The sequence below is a fragment of the Notamacropus eugenii genome, chromosome 5 (genome assembly GCF_028372415.1).
Source record: "Notamacropus eugenii isolate mMacEug1 chromosome 5, mMacEug1.pri_v2, whole genome shotgun sequence".
Lineage (NCBI taxonomy): Eukaryota > Metazoa > Chordata > Mammalia > Diprotodontia > Macropodidae > Notamacropus > Notamacropus eugenii.
The window spans coordinates 129,322,038-129,340,577 of NC_092876.1; positions in this window are offsets into that span (position 1 = coordinate 129,322,038).

Sequence of the window (18,540 nt, forward strand, 5' to 3'; positions counted from 1 at the left end):
AAATCTTATGGAAGTGAAAAATAAATAAATTAATTTTTAAGAATTTTATGATAACTGAATTTCCATATCATTTAGGCAACAACTAGGTGGAACATTGGATAGAGCACCTGACCTGGAATAAGGAAGATCTGAGTCCAAACCCAGACCTCAAACTCGTAATAGCTGTGTGACCCTGGGCAAGTCACTAAACCTCTGTGTTTCTCAGTTTCCCCATGTGTAAAATGAGGATAATGATAGCACCTACCTGGCAGGGTGGTTGATAAAATGAAATATTTGTAAAGTGCTTTGCAAATCGTAGAGCCCTATTTAATAGTAGATATTATTAATTATTATCATTATCATTATTATATCAGTGGCTTTTTTGTAATCCTTTGCCTTTTATTTAAGACCATGATTCTGAGAAGGGGTCCCTAGGCATTGCCAGAATGTCGGACTGTCTAGGGACACCAAAAAGGTTAGGATCCCCTCCTCCACATCTGTAATGTTGTCATATTATGATTCATCTGTGAGACTAGTTGTGTGGCCTGAAGTCAATAACCTAATCTCTTGCAACCTTAGTTTTCTCCTCTGTAAAGTGGGATAATAATAATTATACTGGTGCATCTCCACCAAAGTTCTCCTCAGACATTTCCCCATGGTCACAGTCATGGTCATGATGTGGAGCTCTGGGGGACTCAATGACTAGACCATCAGAGACCAAACTTTGGGAGAGCTAGCCAAGCTGGCTGGCAAGGTTCTGAGTGTAAACCCAGAGGTTGACCATGTTTCTATTGTTGGAGCACCAACCTAGCTAAGGACAGAGAGGCTCATCACTGAAGGGATAGCCATCAAAGGAAAGAGTTTAATATTTGGGGGCAGAGCAGTTCAGTTGTATCTGACTCTTCACAATCTCATTAGAATTTTCTTTGCAAAGATAATGGAGTGGTTTGGCCACTCCTTCTCCAGCTGATTTTACAGATGAACTAAATTAAATAGGGTTAAGTGCCTTGCCCAGAATCACACAGCTAGTCAGCGTCTGAGGTCAGATTTGAACTTAGGAAGATATGTCTTCCTAACTCCAGGCCTGGCATTCTATCCATTGTGCCACCTAGCTGGCCCTGGCTGCCATTTAGGATAGTGCTAATACTTATCCTCCAACCTTCACAGCGCTGGGGTCAGCTAAAATCATCAGGGCCCTCAAATTGCAGCCTAAGACCCTTAAACTCCCTCTCCCTATTTCTTGGTAGTTCTCTCCCTCATCCAACTGCTACCCTGAGAATCATCTCATCTCACCAGTGGAGATGGCAACATGTAATGGAAAGAACCCTAGATGAGGAGGTGGAATTCCAGCTCTGCCACTTAGAAATTGTTTGGCCTTAGGTCAGTCATTTCCATTGTCTAGGGCTTGGTTTACTTCTCTATAAAGTGCAAGTCACCCAGAATTCTTCATGGAAGATCCTTTCCTCTACGCTTTTTTCCATTTCTTAGATACTAGTGCAGCACTATGATGACAGGAGTTCATTTGTTATCTGTCTCTTGCTTTTGCCACACAGCTAGGTTAGGTCCTTTTCAGGTCATTTATTTTCTCTATAATCTTTATGCTTCTTCTGCCATCCATGCTGGAAACTATGCTAGAACTATGCTGAAAACTACTTGTGTACCTCATGGGTCTCTCTACCTCTCTTCATGTATTCTAACACTTCATTGCCAAAGAGGTCTCATGGTGCGGTACACTGGTATCAAATAGAATCAGGGGCATAAGGATCCCTAGGAGCCACATATTGACTTAGAAAACCACACATCAACATTATCTATATCCTACTGTATTTTTATTTATTTTGTTACATGTTTCCCAACCATATTTTTATGTGGTTCCAGCCACAATGACTATTGAGCCTCGATGTAGCAGGCTGAGTGTTTGATACCTTTGCTACAGTGGAAAGAGGATAGAATTTGGAAGCAGAAAAAGTGGGTTCAAATCCTGACTCTGTCACTTACTCCCTGTGTAACACTGGGTAAGTCTGCCTCTCTGGGACTTAGTTTCTTTATCCATATAATGAGGGGGTTGGACCAGATCGTAACTCAGGCGCCTTCCTAGCTATAAGCCTATGATGTCTAAGGTCTTTCTTAGTTCTCGATGCTATGATCTTATCATCTGATCCCAAGCCTATGAGCTGTTCATCTTTCCCACTTGGAAATATATATCCAATAATGAAACAGGGTAGTATGTTGGAAAAAGTTCTAAACATGGAGCACTGAATTTAGAGTTGCAGGACCTGAATTCAAATCCATATTTATCACTTAATATGTATATAACCTTCAACAAATCACTTACCTTGAAGTCTAGGGTTATTAATTGTTTTTTTAGATATAGAACCCCTTTAGCACTCTAAAGAAGTCTATGAAACCCTTTTCAGAATAATGTTAATAAGCTATATTTCAGTTAGATTAATTGAAAGGATCTCAGTTTCCTCATCTGTAAAATGACAGAGTTAGGCCAGATGACCTCCACGTCCCTTCCTAGCTCTAGAAAATGATCTAGATCTATTTACTCCATGACCCTACAACTTGACCTCATATTCATCTGAGCCACATGGGTAGCCCTGGAGGTTGTTATGTAATAATAACATGCTCATTAAATAATTCAAAATAATCATAATAATTCATATTTCTATAGCACATGAAGGTTTACAAAGTACTTTCTTCACAATGACCCAGTAAAGAAGGTAGTGCTGGTATCATTATTCTAGTTTCATAAGTGATGAAACTAAAGTTCAGTCATTAATTGGCTAGCTTGAGGTCAGACAGTTTTCAAGAGGCAGAGATGGAACTTGAACCCAGATCCCCTCCCTCTAAATCTGGTGCTCTTTCTATGATAGCACAATGTAAAAGAGGCATAGTTTCATTCACTTATTCATACTTTCACCAGGCACACTGAGGCAGCCCTTAGCACATGGGTCTTCATGAGCTACTATGACCAAAAATATTCCCCTGGTGGCCAGCCTGGTGAGGAGACTCTCCAAGACTCACTGGCCTCTACTCAAAGCTTTTCCAGTTCAATAGGACCAACCTGAGCTTGGCCTCTGTTGACTTAGCCTTTGAGAGTTCAGGGTCCCCCTCCATCCTACAATGAGGCTCAAGAGGAAGGGTTTACTAGAGAAAATCCATTTTATAGTTGGAAAGCGCAAAGCAGACTGACCTAGAGTCACCTCCCCTTCATAATAAGGCCTTTGATGAGGATGTCAGTTAAGTGAAGGAGGCCCATTATATATCCAAGTTATATAAGCATTCCTGGATCATATAACTGCTGTTTCTTTTAACCTAGGTAAAGGCAGGAATTGTACTGGGGTGTGTGTGTGTATGTGTTTTTGACCAGGGGTGGGGGGAGGAAAAGGGGAAATGAATGGAAAGCAATGGCAGGAAAGGCAGGGGGAGAGAGAGAGCCATGGGACTGTATCAAAGCTCACATTGTTTAGGTCCCAGAGTATCCCCTGAGCATCAGGGCTGGAAGGCTGAGTCTGTTCTGGGCATTGATTCTGAATGGGGACCTCTGTTCTCCATGCTGGGGCTGCTTTGGCCAAGGGCTCTCCCAAGTGTGGCTTGGGAACTCTCTTTGGTCACCATTGTCTCCCCTTCTACCACTATACAACTTCCCTCTCCCTGAACTCCAATCAATCTCCAAATGAATGTTGTTTTTCTCCTGAGATTCTCATTCACCCATTCCCTCATTTTTTCCTTCCACAAAAACCATCCTAATTCAGGTTCTCAACGTGTATTGTAAAGTCTCCTAAATGCCCGTGCTTCCTTCTGTTGTTTCCCTTCTCCCTTACAACCTACATATACAACCTACATATATATAAGCCTAGCTGGGATTTACCCTTCCCCTGATCAAATACCTGCAGTGACCCCTTACCGCCAACAGAAGGAAGTCCCACCTCCTCAGCCAGGTATTTATGTCCATATGATTCCAACTCACCTTTCCAGCCTTATTTGCTACATACTCTATGTTCCCAGCAAACTAGAATATTCATTGTTCTCCAGTCTTGATCAGTCTTCCCTCCCTCCTTTGTGCCTGCTATATTATTTCTTCTTAATAATAGCTAACATGTATATATGTGTGTGTGTGTGTATCTATCTACATACATACATATATATGTATATGTAGCATTTACTATGTGCTAGGCATGTTATCTCATTCAGCCCTCACAATAACCCTGTGAGGTGGGTGCTATTATCCCCATTTTACAGATGAGGAAACTGAGGCAAATAGAGGTTTAGTGACTCTGCCAGGATCATATAGCTAATAAGTAGTATGTGAAGACAAATTTGAATTCAGGTCTTCCTGACTCTAGGTCCAGAGCTTTATGCACCATGGCACTACTTAGTTGTCCCAAATTTACCTCAGGTTATTAAAATAACTAACTTTTAAGTCTTAGATCAAGTGCTACTTCTCTCCAGGAAGACTTCCTTTATCCTCTTTCCCATCCCACTACACCCCACTAGATGTGGTCCTTCCTGGATCTTTCGCCAAATTGTTAATCTCCTCTTCACATAATAATGTTTGAATTAGCATTAGCCTACTGGAATGTTTGTCTTATCTCCCTACTAGACTATAATAAGAGCTTCTATTTATATAACAGAGGTTTACAAAGCACTTTGTCTAGCAGCAACCCAAAAGACAGTTAACCAGAGGTTGAATGAATGGATGAAAAATCACTTATTAACCCAGCCACACCCAAGGCAAGCCAAGCTTGAGGTTTGAGTGATGAGTTTTGGTGCCCTCTGCTGGCTGATTTGGCCATGGCTACCCACATAAGGTACATATTTCAGGCTCCACTAATCATCCTTGCATGTACTAATAATCCCTCACATTCAGAAAACCCATTTTCTAATTATTTTCTACATCCATTATCTAATTTGAGCCTCACAACATCCCTGTGAGGTAGGCACTGTAAATATCCCCATTGTTCAGATTTTAAAAATAGCAAAGATGGAAGGGACCATGACCCTGAATAACGTGACTCCAATCCATCCTTCTAACCTTATTATACCATTTCTTGACTTTTATGTTCAGCTCAAACTTTCCTTGAATTCAACATGTCATTTTCCTAATCTGCATAATTACACAAGGCTTAGTGTTGATAAATAAAAGAAAAAGTCAGGTCAACCGACATTTGTTAAGCATTTACTATGTGCTAAGCAGTGTGCTAAGCATTTGAAATACAAATGCAAGCAGAAAGAAAGCCAATTCCTGCCCTCAAAGAGATTATATTTTAATTGGGAAAGACCTCACATAAAAGGAAGCTGAAAGGAGAGAAGGGAGGTAGGAAAGAGACACTTTGCTTAAATGTGATGGAAAAATAAGTTGGGAGAACAAGGACTCCAAAGAAGAATGAAGGGGTGAGTATAGCTGGGAAGGAACCATAGAGGAAGAATAACCTTCAAAGGTAAGAAACCTGCTGGGTCATCCAGAACAGATCCCAGAGGGGAATGAAGGAGTTAACATTGAAGGAAACAAGCATGGATTTGGAATCAAAGAACACAGGTTAAAATCTCAACTTCTACTTACTCCCTATGTGACTGGAGGAAAGTCCCTTAAGGCCTCTAGACCTTGGGTTTCTCATTTGTCAAATGAAGGGTTTGGTCAAGATAACTTATCTGGTCCCTTCCTGTTCTCAGTCTATGGATGTCCTTATGCTGTAGTCCAGCCCCTATGCCTGGAATGCCCTTTCTTCTCATTTCACTCTCTCAGAATCTTTATTTCCTTCTAAGCCCAGCTCAGATAATTCTTTCTCCATGCTGCCTTCTTGGATTCCTCAAGTCCTTAGTGCTCACCCCCTCCTCCAATTACCTAGTGTTTCATTATAATCCCTCTCCTACCCATTCTCTCTTGGTAGTCTCATCAGCTCCAGGGGGTTCAGTTCACTCTCTAGGGGAGGCAGTGTGGAAAGAGTCCTGAACTTGGAGTTCCAGCTCTGTCACTTATTGGCTGTATGATCTTGGACAAGTCCTTAAGTTTCTCTGGAACTTAGTTTCCTCAGTTATAAAATGAGGTGGTTGAATGAGATGACCTCTGAGATCTATGACTCCTCTGTCTATATGTCCATCGGTCATTCTCCTTCTGGCCACCCAGACTGACAAACATGGAGTCATCTGTGACCCTTCCCTCTCACTCATCCCTCACATTCAATCAGTTTACAAGTCTCAGTAATATTGCCTCCACATCTCTCACATCTGTCCCCTTCTTTCCACAAAGTCACTAACAGTTCATGTCCTCTCTCATCTCTCACCTCTCACTCACCTCACCCTTGACTCCCCTGGACTATATTACAACAGCTTCCTAATTGAATTCCTTGATTATAGTATTTCCCCTTTCTAAGATATCTTCCAAAAAATTGCTAAAATACTTCCTAACATATTTCTGACCAAATTATCCACCTCCTAAAACTTTTTAGTGACTCCCTATTGCCTCTAGAATAAGATACCATTTCTTCAACTTGGCACAAAATCCCTTCATCTCTAACCCTAGACTACCTTCTTGTACTTAGTACAAATTTGTACCTTTCACAGACCCTAGAGCCATGAGCCTGCCTTGGGGAATCCTAAACTACTTCCAGCTTTAGTGTGGAATCCTGTCTTAGATCCCAAATTCCCCAGGCCATTCCTCCTCTTCATAAGGCCACTACCTCCTATGAGTTCTGGCCTTGAGGGTCAACTTGAACCATTTGGACTTAGTTCTCAATGGTCAATAAACTCCCACCCTCTTTTTCTCTATCACAGTGATACTGAAATATCCCCCTCCAAAAATCAAAACTCATTCTCCATTCTCAACTGCTCTGTCTCTTATTCCCATCCATCTACCAGAGGTGAGGAACCTGAGGCCTTAAGGCCATACATGGCCTTTTAGGTACTTACGTGCGGCCCTTTGACTGAATCTAAACTTCACAGAACAAATCTCCTTAAAGTTTGGATGCAGTCAAAGAGCCACACTTGAAGACCTAGAAGGCCACACGTGGCCTACAGGCAGCAGGTTCCCCACCCTTGATTTCCAAACTGTACTCCTCCAATGTCTTGATAAAGATCTACCCAACTCTTCCATTATGACCTCTGGAACGCCTATTCTATAACTAACAATTTTTCTTCCATCTTAAATCTTTTCCTTTCTCACTCCTTTCATCTTTTGTGACTCACTGAGAGTTGGCTCCCTCCAGAGGACACTGCAACCCTTTTCACCTTTTTTATCACTGGTTATACTTTCTCTCATAATATCTATCTGACACCCTACTTGTTATGGTGGAAGAATTCTAATATTCCTTCTCCCCCTTAGAGCTTCTGGAATCTGTTTCTTCCATCATCACTCAATATCCTCTTCTGCATCAAGGTTAATGTTATCCAAACTTATCCAATCCAGATTCTGGTATAGCACTTATCAACCTAACCTCAGGTCAGTTTCCCTTCTTTCTCAATAAGTTTAATGCCTAACTCAGAGTCTTTCCAAACCCACCTCCTGACTTTTATTCTAGGGATCTTCAGCATACATATTGATGTTACCTTAAATTTTCTAACTTGTCAATACCTCAGTCTACTCAGTACCTATGACCTACTTCTCTATTCTACCTCAGCTATATGTAACAATCATCATACCTTTGACCTTGCCATTACTTCCAAATACTCCACTTCCACGTTCATGAATGACACAATTCCTTTATCTGATCATAATCTTTTATCATTCGTTCTTTCCCTGCCCCTTATGACTCATAACTCTGTTTTTCATTTTCACCTTGATCACCAATTTCTCAACTCCTTAGTATTTTCCCAGGTCATCATTCCTTGACTGACAACACTCTCCATCTTTCCTAATCTTGACTAATATGTAAACCAGTTCAACCTACATAATCCCCTACTCTTGACTCTCTTGCCCCCATGTTCTATCTATCACTGTACATGCCATGATCAAACCCAACTTTCATCATCTACCCCTTCCTTTCTATTTATCTAATACTGAATAGAGATGGAAAAAGTCATGGGGCTGCTGACTGGCTCCATTACAACTTTAAGCTATCCTATCTCAACTGCGTCCTCCCAGCAACAAGGCAAACATTCCATTCCTCTGGATTCATTTGTTATCTCACTTACAATGGGACTGTTCTAAATCTAATCGTCTCTTCTTAAGCACCCTTGCCCCCATCCTCAGTTAATGACCTTTTCTCAGTTCTCATCCTTCTTGACTTCTCCACAGTATTTGACAATGTTTATCACATTCTCCTCTACTGGACACTGTCTTCTCTGGGTTCTCCTCCTATGTCCTTGATTGCACTTACTCAGTCTCCTTTGCTGGATCTTCATCCTTGTCACACAAAGAGAGGTTACAAATTAAAAGTAAAAACAATATCTGCCCTTGAAAATCTTACATTCTAAAAGAAAACTCTCTCTTTTTTCCTCTCTCTCAGACATATATATTCATACATACTCACATACACATATACTAAGATATATGCATATATTTTATATGTATGATGTATATGTATATAGACATATTTATATCAGTACATATAAAATAAACATAGAGCAGTTGGAAGGTAACATTTGTAATGAATGAAAAACTCAAGAGACAGAGTTTGGGTAAGTAATAATCAATTTATTAATTAGGCAAACGAATAACAATAAATTGATGTTCTCCAACAAAAGACAAAAGCATTCTGGAGATCCCTGAATGCTTAAATACCTTTGGAAAAGGAGGTACATCTCACATGTGAAAATCAGCCCTGATTGGTAAGCAATTAATAGGGGGGGGATTGAGCATATTGATGAGGTGGGCCAAAAGTCTTCAGTTCCTCCTTCTGAGAACTTGTCTTCATTAGGAGACTCAGCTGTCTCCAGCAATCTGGACAAAAAAAATCTATCTCTACTCAGGCCACTTTGGTTATTTTTCTCCTTCATAAACTGGGTTCCCCTAAACTCTAATGGGGAGAAGAAAAGGCGTTAACTTACTTCCTAAGGGCAAGAATTCACCTAGATTGGATTCTGCTTGTAAGGTGTTCTAATTGGGTGGGGTCCTGCCCAAGATCAAAGAGCATATACGCAGAGGATTTGGGCAATCTCATCTACCAGCCTGGTCCTTCAGAGGCTGGCTAAATGACCTGCAAGGGCTTGTCCCTGAATGAGGAAATAGAAAGGAAATACCTCAATCCTAATTTTAAAATTGGTTACTAATATAAAAGAAAAATAATCATGTCTCTTACTTTAGAGGAGATGGTGCTAACAGCTCTAAGGACCAGAGAAGACCTTCTGGAGGGGGTGACTCTTAAACTGAATCTTCAAAAAAAGCAGGAATTCTAAGAATTGGAAGTGAGGAGGAAGAACATTTCAGGCAGAGGTATTCTAGTAAATATTTAACCACTAACTCTCCTGGGGGAAAAATATATTCAGAACTCACTTTTAAATGTAATCCTCATTAACACTTTCTCTATCACTTTTTTAAGTCTAGACAATCAATAACACAATAAATAAAGCCCTAATTTGTAGCATTTATGGATTTCTGAGGTATAAATACACTGAAAATTTTAAAATCTGCTCTCCTGAGTCACTCCAAGCTGGCTCCAGCACACCCCTGATTCTAGGTATGGGGGATAGACAGTGCGTGCCACACATACACATATACTGAGAGATATATTTTGATTTATATGTGTGTGTATATATATATATATATTTATCTCAGCACAGAACAGATGGAAGGTAACTTTAGAGGAGATGGTACTAACAGCTATGGGGATCAGAAGAGGCCTTCTGGAGGAGGTGGGTCTTAAGCTGACTCTTACAGAAAAAAACAGAAATTCTAAGAATCAGAGGTGAGGAGGAAGAACATTTCAGGCAGGGAAGTATCAAAAGACTAGAAAGACATGAAGGGACCAGGTAGTGAAGAACTTTAAACACCAAATAGGAGTTTATAGTTGAGCCTGCACTGGAATTTATTGAGTAGGGCTTATCTGTATTGTGGTGGCTTGTTTTGTTGTGTGTCCTTCATTCTCAAAGAGGAGTAATGACACCAGAAGGGTGACATCTTGACCTGCAAGTGAATTGGATTTAAGTGAGGCAGAGCTGTGCAAAGTCATCAGCCCCATTCTCTCCTTCAGAGTTCTCGAGTAGAGCGGCAAGACATAGGTCAGGACAATTGGTAATGGCCGGATGCATTGGCACTCCTTGGCCTTTCTAAGCTAAGGTCTTTCCCATCTCTCAGTTTGTTGAAGATAACATTCATTCAGTGAATAAAGGCTAGGCAAGAACTGAGGCAAAAGATGGCCTAGTTTTCCTTCACAAAAGAATCAATCTGGCAGGGGAAAACTCTCAGAGCTTCTGGCCAGAATAGAAACAAATGCTGTTTACATTCACTCTGAGCCATCAAAACCCAAACAAAGAGCAAATGAGGCTTGAGCTGGGACCTATTATTGACCAATTGGCCAGTAAGAGCTAGAGTGATTTGGGTTTAAAGGCATAGTCAAGTTGCTTCATTTGACGCCTAATGGGCTTTATCAAAGCCTGGTTTTTCAGAGCTTTAATTCAAGAAATCATAAATGAAAACTATATGAGACAAAAGGAGTTAATTGTCTCAGTTTAAAACGTGATAAATTATAGTGTTCAGATAGTTGAGGCAGGGAGACCAATCAGAAGGCTATTAGCATACAGTAGTGTAATCAAACAATGAAACGTACCTTTACATACCCTACTATTTTCCTGACACCATACTACCTCTATTGGCCATTGATAAAATAATAATGAAAACAGCTACAGTGATATAGTATGTTATGGTTACAAAGTATTGTCACCTCTCAGACTACAGTTGATCTAAACAATAACATATTGAGGTTAAGTAAGGTATGTGAGAGAGAAAAAATTACTTGTTCAAGTAGTCACATAGAAAGTCAGTGGTCAGGTGTAGCCAAGATGGCAGAATAAAAGCAGGGATGACTCTAAACAAACTCTAGAGCTACAGAACCCACAAAATGACAGAGTGAAACAAATCCCTATCCTAATAACCTGGAAAGTAGACAGGAAGGGTTTATCACACCAGGCTGGGAGCAGAGCAAAGCCCAGACTGGGCCATAGTGGCACAGTTGGACCAGAGTAGGCCTCAGGGGACTGAATCATTGGCAGCTGTGGTGGCTTCCAGACTTCTCAACCCACAAATGCCAAAAAGGTCAGTGGGACAACTCTGTGGTTCCTGGGTGAAAGAGGAATACATGATCTGGCCAGGTGTGCCTCAAGCCCCAGGGCAGTGGGGGTGGTGGCTGCAGTGGCCAACAGCAGTAGCTTTGGCAGCAGCAGCAGTAGCAGCAGAGGTTGCTTCTGGAGTTCTGGGGCCACAGACAATGGGGGATTTAGCAGCTGATACAAAATCCCTAAAGCCTAGGACAATCCATCCACCCTCACCCCCACTGGAAGCAGAGTCCTACCTTGAAAAAGAGTTAGAAAGTAAAGTGTTTGGCTGGAAAGATGAGTAAACACCATAAAAGAATCTTACTTTGGTGACAAGGAAGATCAGGGCATACACCAGAGGACAGCAGCTTACATCAAAGCTCTTACATCAAAAGCCTCCAAGAGGAACATGAATTGGTCGCAGGCCATGGAGGATCTCAAAATGAATTTTGAATATCAAGTAAGAGAAGTAAAGGAAAAATTGGGAAGACAAATGAGAGTAATGCAAGAAAATCATGAAAAATAAATCAACAGCTTGCTAAAGAAGACCCCAAAAAGTAATGAAGAAAATAACACCTTAAAAAATAGACTACCCCAAAAAACAAGAGAAGTCCAAAAAGCCAATGAAGAGACTGCCTTAGCAAGCAGAATCATCCAAAAACTCACTGAAGAAAATAATTCCTTTAAAATTAGAATGGAACAAATGGAAGCTAATGACTTTATGAGAAATCAAAAAAATTATAAAACAGAACCAAAAGAATGACAAAATAGAAGACAATGTGAAATATCTCATTGGAAAAAGTCACTGACCCGGAAAATAGATCCAGGAGAGAAGATTTAAAAATTATTGGACTACCTGAAAGCCACGATCAAAAAAAAAAAAAAGAGCCTAGAACCTTTCAAGAAATTATCAAGGAAAATTGCCCTGATATTCTAGAACCAGAGGGTAAAATAGAAATGGAAAGAATCTACCCAACACCTCTGGAAAGAGATCCTGAAAGGATAAGTCCTAGAAATGTTGTAACCAAATACCAGAGTTCCCAGGTCAAAAAGAAAATATTGCAGGCAGAAAGAAACAATTCAAGTATTGTGGAAATACAATCAGGATAACACAAGATCTAGCAGCTTCTACATTAAGGCATCGAAAGGCTTGGAATATGATATTCCAGAGGAATTAAAAGCCAAGAATTACCTACCCAAGAAAACTGAGTATAATCTTCAGGGGGAAAAATTAACATTCAGTGAAATAGAGGATTTTCAAGCATTCTTGGAGAAATGACCAGAACCGAATAGAAAAATTTGACTTTCAAATATGAGAATCAAGAGAAGCATGAAAAGGTAAACAGGAAAGAGAAATCATAAGAGACTTATTAAAGTCAAACCGTTTACATTCCTACATGGAAAGATGATATTTATAATCCATGAGACCTTTCTCAGTATTAGGGTAGTTGAAAGAAACAGATAGAGATAGATAGATAGATAGATAGATAGATAGATAGATAGATAGATAGATAGATAGATAGATAGATAGATAGATGGCACAGAGTAAGTTGAATATGAAGGGATGATATCTAAAAAATAAAATTAAGGGGTGAGAGAGGAATATATTGGGAGAAGGAGAAGGGGAGAGACAGAATGGGGTAAATTATCTCACATAAAAGAGGCAAGAAAAAGGTTTCACAACAAAAGGGAAGAGTGGGGAGGTGAATAAGAATGAGTGAACCTTACTGTCATCAGATTTGGCTTAAGGAGGGAAAAACATACACACTCAATTGGATATTTTACTCTAAAGGAAAGTAGGGGGGAAGGGGATAAGAGGGGGGATGATAGAAGGGAGGGCAGATTGGGGGAGGCATAGTCAGAAGCAAACACTTTAGAAAAGGGACAGGGTCAAAAGAGAAAATAGAATAATTGGGAGGTGGGATAGGATGAAAGGAAATATAGTTAGTCTTTCACAACATGACTATTATGGAGGTGTTTTGCATAATTATACACGTATAACCTATATTCAATTGCTTGCCTTCTCAATGGGGGTGGGTGGGAAGGAAAGAAGGGAGAGAATTTGGAACTCAAAGTTTTAAAAATGAATGTTTAAAAAATTGTTTTTACATGCAACTGGGAAATAAGATATACAAGCAATGGGGTATAGAAATCTATCTTGCCTTTCAAGAAAATAAAGAGGAATGTGATAAGAAAGGGGATTAATAAGAGAGAGGGCAGACTGGGGAAAGGAGTAATTAGACTGCATGCCATCTCAGAGGGGAGGAGAAAGAAGGAGAAAATTTGGAACTCAATATCTTGTGCAAATGAATGCTGAAAACTAAAACTAATAAATAAATTTAAACCTTAAAAAAAAGAAAGAAAGAAAGTCAGTGGTCCTCACATGTACAAAAATATTTACAGCAGTTCTTTTTGTGCTGGCCAAGAACTGGAAATTGAGGGGATGCCCATCAATTGGGGAATGGCTGAACAAGTTATGATGTATAAATGTAATACAATACTATTGTGCTATAAGAAATGATGAGCAAGCAGACTTCAGAAAAACCTGGAAAGACTTATATGAGCTGATGCTGAGTGAAGTGAGCAGAACCAGGAGAACATCATACATAGTAGCAGCAACACTGTTCCAGAACTAACTTTGATAGACTTAGCTCTTCTCAGTAATGCAAGGATCTAAGACATACCAGGGAAAGAACTATGGAGTCTGAATGCAGATTGAAGCATACTATTTGCTCCCTCTCTCTCTTTTTTTTTTTTTTTTTTTTTTGCTTTGTTTCTTCTTTCTTGTGCTTTCTTCCATTGGTTCTAATTCTTCTTTACAACATGACTAATGTGCAAATATGTTTTAAAAAAAAAGAAGTGTCATGGGAGCAGAGAATTTTAGAACTTGGAGAACCTTAGTGATCAGCAATATATACCAATTATATAATAAATATTAACTAAATCCTTAAAAAAAAAGTCAGTGGTCCTGCAAGGACCAAAATCATTTCATATGTAAGGGTTTATATAAGTCAAGGACTATCCATATTTCCACCTCTAGGTCTCCTACTGGGGTCAGCAACCTGGTTTCAGTATACTCTATAAAGCTCAGAGCAGATGAAAAGCAAATTAGAAAACTGGATGCTGGATTAGACTAGAATCAGGGGTGGGGAATCTGTGGCCTCAAAGCCACATATGATCTTCTAGGTCCTTGAGTGCAGCCTTTTGGCTGAGTCCAGGTTTTACAGAACAAATCCTCTTATTAAGGAGATTTGTTTTGTGAAATTTGGATTCAGTCAAAGGGCCACATCTGAGGACCTAGAGTGCCTTGAGGCCACTGAACTCCTTTCCAGGTATACAATTCTAAAATTCTGTGCAGGAGACAGCTCAGGGAGTCCCTTATCTGAAAGGAAGGCATTGATAAAATCGTTATGATCCTGACCTCTAAGATTCCTTCCTCTTTCCCCATCACTCTATTTAACTACTCACAGAGGTCAAAAGGTGGTGACCATTAGCTGTTCAAAGGTGTGTCTAGGTAGGGATAGGAGGTAAGGTTCTTCCCACCCTCCTCAAGCATTGTCAGTTAAGAGAGTCAGGGAATGGGGAGGTGGGACCTGAGAGGGATCCTGGCATGGACCACAGGGTTAAGATCTGGAATGGATCTTAGACATCATTAGATCATAGAGCTAGAGCTGGAAAGGGCTGTGGAGGACATCCAATCCACCTCCCTTCTTTTTATAGATAAGGAAACTGAGGCACAGAGAGGATAATGGATTTGTTCAAAATCACACAGCTGGTAAGTATCTGGGACAGGATTCAAACCCATATCATTCTGAGTCTGATTCTGGGGACCTATCCATTATACTAATGCTGATTTTTATCTCTTTTGACCCCCTCTGTTTGTAGAAGAGAAGGCTGATGTATCTCATCTGCCCTGTCTCAGAAAAAAAGGAAGAAAAAGAGACCTAAGCTTGCCTACTCTCCTTCCCATCCACCCCCATCCCCACAAGCTGGGAACCTAAACCTGGACTCTAGACTCCTGGGGACTGACTTGGAGACAGACACAATAGGAGAAAAGGGCTTTCTCCTACATCTGAAGCGTTATAATCAGTGAGAGGGAGAATACAGTCCTTCTGCCCTCTGTCCTGGTTAAATCACATCTAGAGTATTACTCTTGGTTGTAAAGCCACATTTTAAGAAGAGTCTGGCAAGCTAAAGAGTGTAAAGAACTGGAACACCAGGAAAGTCCGGAACCTTGAGGCCATGCTATTGGAAGATAGCTGAAGAAACTGGAGATTTTTAGTCTGGAGAAAAGAAGACAGGATATGATGAACAGCTTGAAATCTCTGAAGAGCTGTCATAGGGTAGAAAATACAGATTTTTATTTTAACTTGGCCACAGAGGATAGAACTAGAAGCAGTGGGGAAAGAAACAGGGAGAGATGTTCTAACTATTAGACCTATCCCACAGTGGAAGAGGTTGCCTGAGGACGGAGGGAGTGTTCAATCAGAACCCAAATGACCCCTCTCGATGATGGTATCAGGGACTCATGGATAAGGGGAAGAGATTGGATAAAAGCAGGGCCATCCAGGTTTTTCCCATGTAAACCACTTGAGAGGAAATCCATGTACATGAAGAGCAAATTGATTTTTTTATTGCAATAATGGAAAAGTATTCCAGAATCGCAGAATTAGAAGGGATCTCAGAAGTCATCTAGTCCAAACCATAGCCAAAAAATAACTCCCTCTATATCACAACTAACAGGTGATCATCTAGCCTTTGCTTGGAGAGGGAACCCACTACCTTAGCCAATGATCTGTTTGTAAATGTTTAACAACTGCCTCTCCCTCTCCCCTCCCCCCTATAACTTAATGAAGTCTAGAAAATCAACAAAACAATAAATCAAGTCCTGATTTATAGTATCTATAGACTTCCAAAGATTCCCATTCCACTTCTGAATAGTTCTTGTCTGCTAGGCAGATTTCCTTGACATCAGGCAGAAAGTTGCCCCTTTTGCAATTTTTGCCATTGGTTCCCATTACAAATTTCACCCATTTCTCCCTCTGGGGTCAAGCAGAACAAGTGAACTCTGTTCCTTTAAATACCTGAAGGCTTCTATCCTGTCCTCTCCAACTAAGTTCTCTCCAGACTGAATATCCCAGTTCCTTCAAGCACTCCTTCATAAGGGCTGTTAGGTACTGTGGTGGGATTACATGGCTATAATCATTCTGTATATTGATTTCTCAGCTCTGCTTACTTTACTATCCATCAGTTAATGCAGATTTTTTTCCATGCTTCAGCATGTATTCAACAACATACCATTTATTTACAGCACAGTAATATTCCATTATGCTTATGTGCCACAATTTGTTTAGCTTTTCCCCAACAAATGGGCATTGACTTTGTTCACAATTCTTTGCTATCACAAAAAGTGATGCTATGAGTATTTTGATTTACATGGGGACTTTTTTCTTATCAATGATCTCTTTGGGGTACTATATAGTGGCTAGCAGTGAAATATCTGGGTAAAATGGTATAGATATTTTATATAATTCCAAATTGTGAAGCACATTTTTTTAAATACACAGACTAGAACAGAAAGAAAACCAGAATCATAAACAAGCAGGATAGTTTTGAAAGTCATATGTTGGGTATAACCTATATCAAATTGCTTACCATCTCAGGGAAGGGGGAGAAGAGTGAGGAAATTTGGAATTCTATTTTTTTATTTGAATGATTGTTAAATCTTTAAAATCTAAATGAATGTTAAAAATTTTCTTTACATGTAACTGTGGGAAAATAAAACATTTTTTTAAAAAGAAAAAAGTTATACATTGCATTATTCAAAAAGAAAAGCAAATTGTACATAATAAGAATTTGCAGTTTCATGTACAACCCTCTTTCTGTTCTACAGTGTATATAAAAATGAATTTTATTTGGTGTTTGTTATGTTTAGGATTTTTAAAATTAAGAAAATTAAAATTGTTTTAAAATTGAATATTAAAAATTAAACTTTTAATTATGAACTCATAAGAAAAGGGGATGTGATAGAAGGGAGAGCAGATTAATGGAAGTAATAGTCAGAAGCAAGACAGACTTTTGAGGAGGGACAAGGCAGAAAGAGAGGAAGAAAGCTAAACAGAAGAAAACAGGACAGAAGGAAATACAGTTAGTAATCATAACTGTGGAAGTAAATGGGATGAAGTCACCCATAAAACATAAGCCGATAGCGGAATGGATTAGAAACCAGAATCCAGGAATATACTGTTTATAAAAGAAATGCTAGAGACAGAAAGACTCAGAAAGAGTTAAAATATGGGGTTGGAGAAGAATTTATTATGCTTCAGCTGATGTAGAAAAAAGTGGCAAGGGAAGCAATCATGATCTCAGACAAAGCAAAGGCAAAAATAGACTTAATTAAAGAGCTAATCAGGGAAACTATATTTTGCTAAAAAGTACCCTAGAAAATGAAGTACTGTCAAAAAATTTTATAGTAATTTCTCTGATAAAGTCTTCATTTCTTGAATATTTAGGAAATTGAATATAAATGAGTCAATTAATAAATGGTCAAAACATTTGACCATGAACAGTTTTTAGAAGAAGAGATTAAAACTATTTATAGTCATATAAAAATGTTCTAAATATCTATTGATAGTTCAGTCATTTCAGTCATGTCCGACTCTGTGACTCCATTTGAGATTTTTTTGGCAAACTGGAATGGTTTGCCATTTCCTTCCCAGCTCATTATGCAGATGAGGAAACCAAGGCAAACAAAGTTGTGAGAGTTAGTAAGTGTCTGACCTTGGATTTGAACTCAGGTCTCCCCAACTCCAGGCCTGTGTCACAGAGAAATGCAAATTAAAATTAAATTAAAACAACTCTGAGGTACCACCTCACATCCATCAGATTGGCTAATGTGACAGAAAAGGAAAATGGCAAATGCTAGAGGGAATGTGGAAAAATAGGGATACTGATGCTTTAATGGACTTGTGAACTGGTCCAATCTTTCTGGGGAACAACTTGGAACTATGCCCAAAGGGCTATAATACTGTGCATACTTCAGCTCAGCAATCCCCCTGCTAGATCTGTATCACAAAGAGATCAAAGAAAAAGGGCCTATACATACAAAATTTTTATAACAGCTCTTTTGTGGTGGTAAGGAATTGGAAATTGAGGGGATACCCATTAATTGGGGAATGGGAGAACAAGTTGTCATATATGATTGTGATGGAATACTACTGTTTTATAAGAAATGATGAGGGGGATGGTGTCAGAAAAACCTGGGAAGATCTATATGAATTGATGCAGCGTAAAGTGAGCAGAACCAGGAGATCATTGTACCCAGTAACAGCAATACTGTCATGATGATCAGCAGTCTTTCACAGGACA